Source organism: Lolium perenne, chromosome 7, assembly GCF_019359855.2.
Source record: "Lolium perenne isolate Kyuss_39 chromosome 7, Kyuss_2.0, whole genome shotgun sequence".
NCBI classification, from domain to species: domain Eukaryota; kingdom Viridiplantae; phylum Streptophyta; class Magnoliopsida; order Poales; family Poaceae; genus Lolium; species Lolium perenne.
In genome coordinates, this window is record NC_067250.2 from 245,618,031 (window position 1) to 245,624,251 (window position 6,221).

Consider the following 6,221-nt stretch of genomic DNA (forward strand, 5'->3'; position numbering starts at 1 on the left):
TCATCTCCCGGAGGACTCTACGCCGCCATGGTCGCCTCCGGAGTGAAGTGTGAGTAGTCTACCCCTGGACTATGGGTCCATAGCAGTAGCTAGATGGTTGCCTTCTCCTCATTGTGCTTAATTGTCGGGTCTTGTGAGCTGCCGAACATGATCAAGATCATCTATCTGTAATGCTATATGTTGTGTTTGTTGGGATCCGATGAATAGAGAATACTATGTTATGTTGATTATCAATTTATATCTATGTGTTGTTTATGATTTTGCATGCTCTCCGTTACTAGTAGATGCTCTGGCCAAGTAGATGCTTGTAACTCCAAGAGGGAGTATTTATGCTCGATAGTGGGTTCATGTCTCCGTGAATCTGGGGAAGTGACAGAAATCTCTAAGATTATGGATGTGTTGTTGCCACTAGGGATAAAACATTGGTGCTATGTTCGAGGATGTAGTTACTGATTACATTACGCGCAATACTTAATGCAATTATCTGTTGTTAGCAACTTAATACTGGAGGGGGTTCGGATGATAACCTGAAGGTGGACTTTTTAGGCATAGATGCATGCTGGATAGCGGTCTATGTACTTTGTCGTAATGCCCAATTAAATCTCACAATACTCATCATAATATGTATGTGCAGGGTCATGCCCTTTTTATTTGTCAATTGCCCAACTGTAATTTGTTCACCCAACATGCTGTTTATCTTATGGGAGAGACACCTCTAGTGAACTGTGGACCCCGGTCCAATTCTCTATACTGAAATACAATCTACTGCAATACTTGTTCTACTGTTTTCTGCAAACAATCATCTTCCACACTATACATCTAATCCTTTGTTACAGCAAGCCGGTGAGATTGACAACCTCGCTGTTACGTTGGAGCAAAGTACTTTGGTTGTGTTGTGCAAGTTCCACGTTGGCGCCGGAATCCCTGGTGTTGCGCCGCACTACATCTCGCCGCCATCAACCTTCAACGTGCTTCTTGGCTCCTACTGGTTCGATAAACCTTGGTTTCATACTGAGGGAAAACTTGCCGTTGTACGCATCACACCTTCCTCTTGGGGTTCCCAACGGACGTGTGCTACACACCATCAAGGACAAAGACTTTCCATTTATGCATTGCTACAACAAGCTCCAAGGTTGCAAGAAATGGGACGACCTCCTCCACAGTATCTTGAATGATGGGGAAGATGGACCGGTCGATCCAGCCGGCGCCTCCACCGGGCGCCCCATTGGCAACAAGAAGGCCAAGGCCGACAGGAATGTGGCACCGGTATTGGCAGCCATGGACGCCTCCATCGAGAAGATGATCACCTCGGTCTCGGTGGACAACAAGGAAGCTGTCGATAGAGCCACCGTCGTGTGGAAGGCCATCCTCGACAAGCAAGACGCCAAGATTGAGCTGGAGAGGGAAAAGGTGGAGGCGGCGAAGATGGAAGCCCACGCCGCTGCCATGAAGGCCAACAACGAAGCGACGCAGCTATCGTTGACCAAAATGTCTCAAGAATCGAAAATCTTGATGGCCGACATGGAGAAGATGGATCCCTTGGCGCGGGCGTGGCACGAGATGTACCGCGAACGCATCGGCCAAGAGGTGATGGCAGCGCAAGCTGCGTCGGCGTTTTCCTCGGCATCGTCCATGTCTACCCCGACACCGTCCGCGTTCATGTCTCCCCTGGCACCGTCCGCGTTCATGTCTACCCCGACAACGTCCCCATTCATGTCTACCCCAGCACCGTTCGCGTTCATGTCTCCGCCGGCACCGTCGACGTTCATGCCTCCGCCGGCGACCATGGATCATGTTGCAGCGACGGAGCTACCGCCAGCCGCCGATGAGGAAGCCGTCGAGGTTGCGCCGCCCGTGACCTCCTTCGTGTGATCATGCAATCATCTGGCTTTGAAAGCCATTTTTTGCGCCAAAAACGACGATCTGGTGGCCGGCTGTTGGCCCAAACTTCTTATTCCAAAACCTATTCGTATTTGGTGGCCGTGTGTTTGTCCAACTTCATATTTGTAGACTTATTCGAATTTCTATGGTTGTGTTTGAGATTTCAAATTCAAAGGGTTGCCTGTTTGGGGCCGCCGGTGTGGGAGCAGCTCCCCCAAATGGAGGATATTGTGTCGGCATCCTCCAAACGGAGATATCGGCGCCCCTGCCAGTGTCTATTTGGGAAGTTCCGTGAGACTTTTCTTAAATTTTCATCAAAATAAGCTCTTGCCGCTGGCTGGAAGCCCTGGAACACGTCCACAATTAGGTACGGTTGGATCTTGCCACTGCTTGGATTGTCTATACAAAATTAGGTTAATTGGATAGACGCCTGTAATTTTCCGGCTATTTAAGAGAAGTCACGGCAACTCTCAACTGATGAATACTTTTCATTTGCAGCTACCCTGCAAGCGAATTTGTCTTCAGCTGTATTGAAGGCGGCTGGTTCTGCACTTTTCTATCTATATGTTGATGATTGCAGAGATGACCTGTAGGTCTGGCGTACCGCGTATATCTGCTATCCAGGAATTGTTCGTAGCGCTTCAGCCACTGTTTTTTTTTTTCTTTGCTTCTCTCGGGGTTACAAACTTCATAGACTTGGCCCAATTTAACTTGGGCTTCTGGCCCTGGTCCATCTCACTGAGTAGAAGTTGGCTTTATCAAAACCCTCAAAAAAAAAGTTGGCTTTATCACTGTCAGCCAACTTCTGCCTTTTCCTACCTCGCATTCAGCTTGTAACATGCTTTCCGCTTCAGATGACAAGCAGAAGTACAAACCATGCCATGCTCGCCGCTCGAGAAAGTCCCTCTCTCTCTCTATCCACCTCCATCTCATTCTCAATGCATCGTTCTGGAATTTTAGGGTTGTGGATTCCTAGCCCTCCGAGGTTTAAGGGCTTGCAGACTTGCTGCCAGGCCACCAGGGTGACCTGCTTTTGCATCCTGGGGGAAACGTTCTGCTGTTAATGTATGCAACGACCAAGGAAGGCAGATCCGGTAACAACATATGGTATACTGCAATGGCCGATAGAACAGTCTTGATTAGGATTAGCAGCCCACTTTGATTTAGGATCAATGTCTTCCATGTTGCAAGCTTACGAGCAATCTTTTTGATCAGCACCATCAGGGCAGCCTTGGATAGATACTTGGTTGACAAAGCAAGCCTACATATGTGCAGGGAAAACCAGTGATTTGACACGGGAAGGGTGCCACTACAGCTTGTATCTCATCAGCTGCACACGCTATGGGTGCAATGGCACATTTACTTCGGTTGTACACCAGCCCGGAGGCATCCCCAAATAGCTTGTGCAGCTGTGGTGCTACATTTAAACAACTGGCCCGAGGAAGAGTGGAGCATCGGAAACGAGTCAGGACTAGTTTGGTGCTTCCGCTTCTCAGCCATATCCATCTTCAGCTTCTCCGTCTTTCGCTGATCCACTTTCATCGGAAGCTGGGGATTAGCGGGATAATCCGCTTCAAACTTCAAATCCCCACTTATTTCCAATACATATTTGGTGCTAGGGTATAAGCGAGTTTAATTCCCACTTATCCCCATTTTTTTCCAAATTTTAGTGTAATTTTTTCAATCTCCAATACTCTATCCCTACCTAGTGAATTGGGGATGGGGTTTTGTGGGGATTGGGTGACAGCAGTGATTCACCCAATACTCTAGAGTATTATCCACACTAATTTCCACTAAAACACTAGTACCAAACAAGGCCTCAAGGTGCCGACGGGCCGTCGGCATAGGTCATTTTGGCTGTCGGAACCTTCGGCACAATATGGCATCGGCACAGGCCTATTTTCCATCGGCATAGCATTAAGCCGTCGACATAGAATTAACGACCATTTGGCAATTCTAGCTCGAATTTCTTTAAAAAATCAAAAAAAAATATTAAAAGAAAATCAATTTTTTAATCTCTCACATGGATCATTTAAATCTAAATACACTTAGTTTTAGATCAAATTATACTCATGGTCAAACTTCCCAATTGGTCACCTATCCTTCCGATTGAGCTTCCATGAAAGAAACTAAACCTTATTAATAATACAACCATATCAATTCAACTAACCCTTAGAGCGTGATATGACAACTCTTTATTATTTTGAATCCAAACAATTATTTGAGTAAACAACAATGAATAATTTAAGTAACAATAAATCTTGAAAGAATAAAATAAATTTAATTTAATTTCTAACTTACTATTAGCCCGAAAACTAAAATCAGGAAAAAAAACTCCTGCTTCCATTTTGAATTTGACGAATCCAAAAGGTCGTTGCAATCGTATAGGAAATTTCTCGTAGATACATTTTCATATAAAAGCATTTTCATCGGAGATCTTCTGCAATCAGAAAACCCGTTTTACCGATACATGACACAGTTTTGCAAAAAAAAAGTCTAAATTCATTTTTATTATTTTCCTTAAAACTAGATAACATAATACATGGACGCCTCGAAGAATTTTATCTTTTGAATTTTCTATCATTTTATTTTACTTTTTCTAAAATTGAAATGCGATATCGATTCAAGGGGGGTGCATGAAGGAAAAAAATACTTGTGGCGACGGCTTTGCTATCGACGTAGGCCCTACCCCCTAACATCGTTGGCTCGCCATTGGGCCGGAGCCCCTGTGTCAACGGCTTTTTTCTATGCCGATGGTGGCTGTCTGCACAAACTTTCCTATGCCGACGGCCTTATTCGCGGCGTGTGCCGATGGCTCCGATAAAAAACCGTCGACCGTCGACTCCTTGACGTTTTCCTGTAGTGTGTACCTGATTCTCTATTACATTGGTCCGTGGAGGGCAAGAGAAGAACATTTACAACTGGCCAAAAACAAAATCAAGAAAAAAGTTCCCACAACACGAGTCGCAGAAAGGAACGGAGTTGTTTTTATTGTTGGGTCGAAAGAACCATCAATATTTTTCACTTGCTTGTCCCTTTCCTGAACTCACACTTGATAACATTTTGTAGAATATCTATCTTGGAATCTACTCTCATCAGTCAAATAGGTTGCTTTCTTCAGCTACACAAGATGTTATCTCTGGACTCAGCTAACACGCACCATCTTTCTCATGTACCATATTCAGGGCGCGAAAATTATCACAAAAGAGAAGAAAAAAGAACAGCACACTAACATATTATTGACAAGATCCATGCGTGCCTGGCATACCCGCAATATATGGATTTGCATATATTGTATGGTATCATAACTGATAACGTGCTGTCTTTGTATTCGACACTTAGGGTATCTCCAACGGGGCGTCGTAAACGGATGCTAAGCGCTTGCACCCTGTTCCAGTGGGACGATGCATAGTAACCGCGCCATCTGCGGAGATGCAAAGGTAGCCTAAATATGCGACAAGTTTGCATCTCTGCGGACGCTGCGCGGTCGAACTGTGCGTCCGCTCGCTTCTCCCACGGGCCCGCCTAGCACCGACCCTGGTTCGAGTTGGCGCGAATTTAAGCACAACAACTGCTCCAAACAGCATCCACCGGAGTGACAACCGCGTCGATCGACGCGCGAACCGCCGCGGAAGAGAGACCGCAACCCTCCTGGATATATGCGTCGCCACTAATTCCCGCTTAATAAGACCCCTACGTCTGCGCATAAGGATCTCCAACCGGCCTACACCATTCATCTCTACGACTGAGCCATGAGCAACTTATCTTTGCCATCGGACACCGATAGCGAGGGGAAGCCGCCGGGATTGCGCCATTGGTGGGATAGAACTGCCACGCCGTGCATCTCTAGCTCCCCGTGGACGAACGACCAGGAGGAAGAGGGGGAGGCCATCACCGCTGACGGCCAGCACGAGGAGGTGGACACCGTTGCCGACGACAGCCAAGATGAGGAGGAGGAAAAGGAAGAGGATGAAGATGCAAGATGGAGACGGCTGGAGGCGGAGGAGGCGGCCGAGGAGGCGACTGAGGAGGCCACTACTAGGAATACCGCCGGCGCACCAATTTGGCCTTCTGCAGGCGCACCAGAGCCCGCTGGTGCGAACAGGCCGGTGATAACTGGCTATTGCCGGCGCACCTGCCTGTGCGCGGGCGGTAGCTCAGTTATTGCCGGCGCACTGGTCCCTGTTCGCGGGCAATGAGGTGTAGCGCTGGCGCACGTGGTGCTGCGCCGGCAGTAGGTGCTGTCAGCAGTGGCGCGTCACTGTGCGCCGTCAGAAGGGGGTGGAGGTGCGCCGGCGGTATAATCCGAAATTTCAAATTTAACAGCATTTTCCAGCATA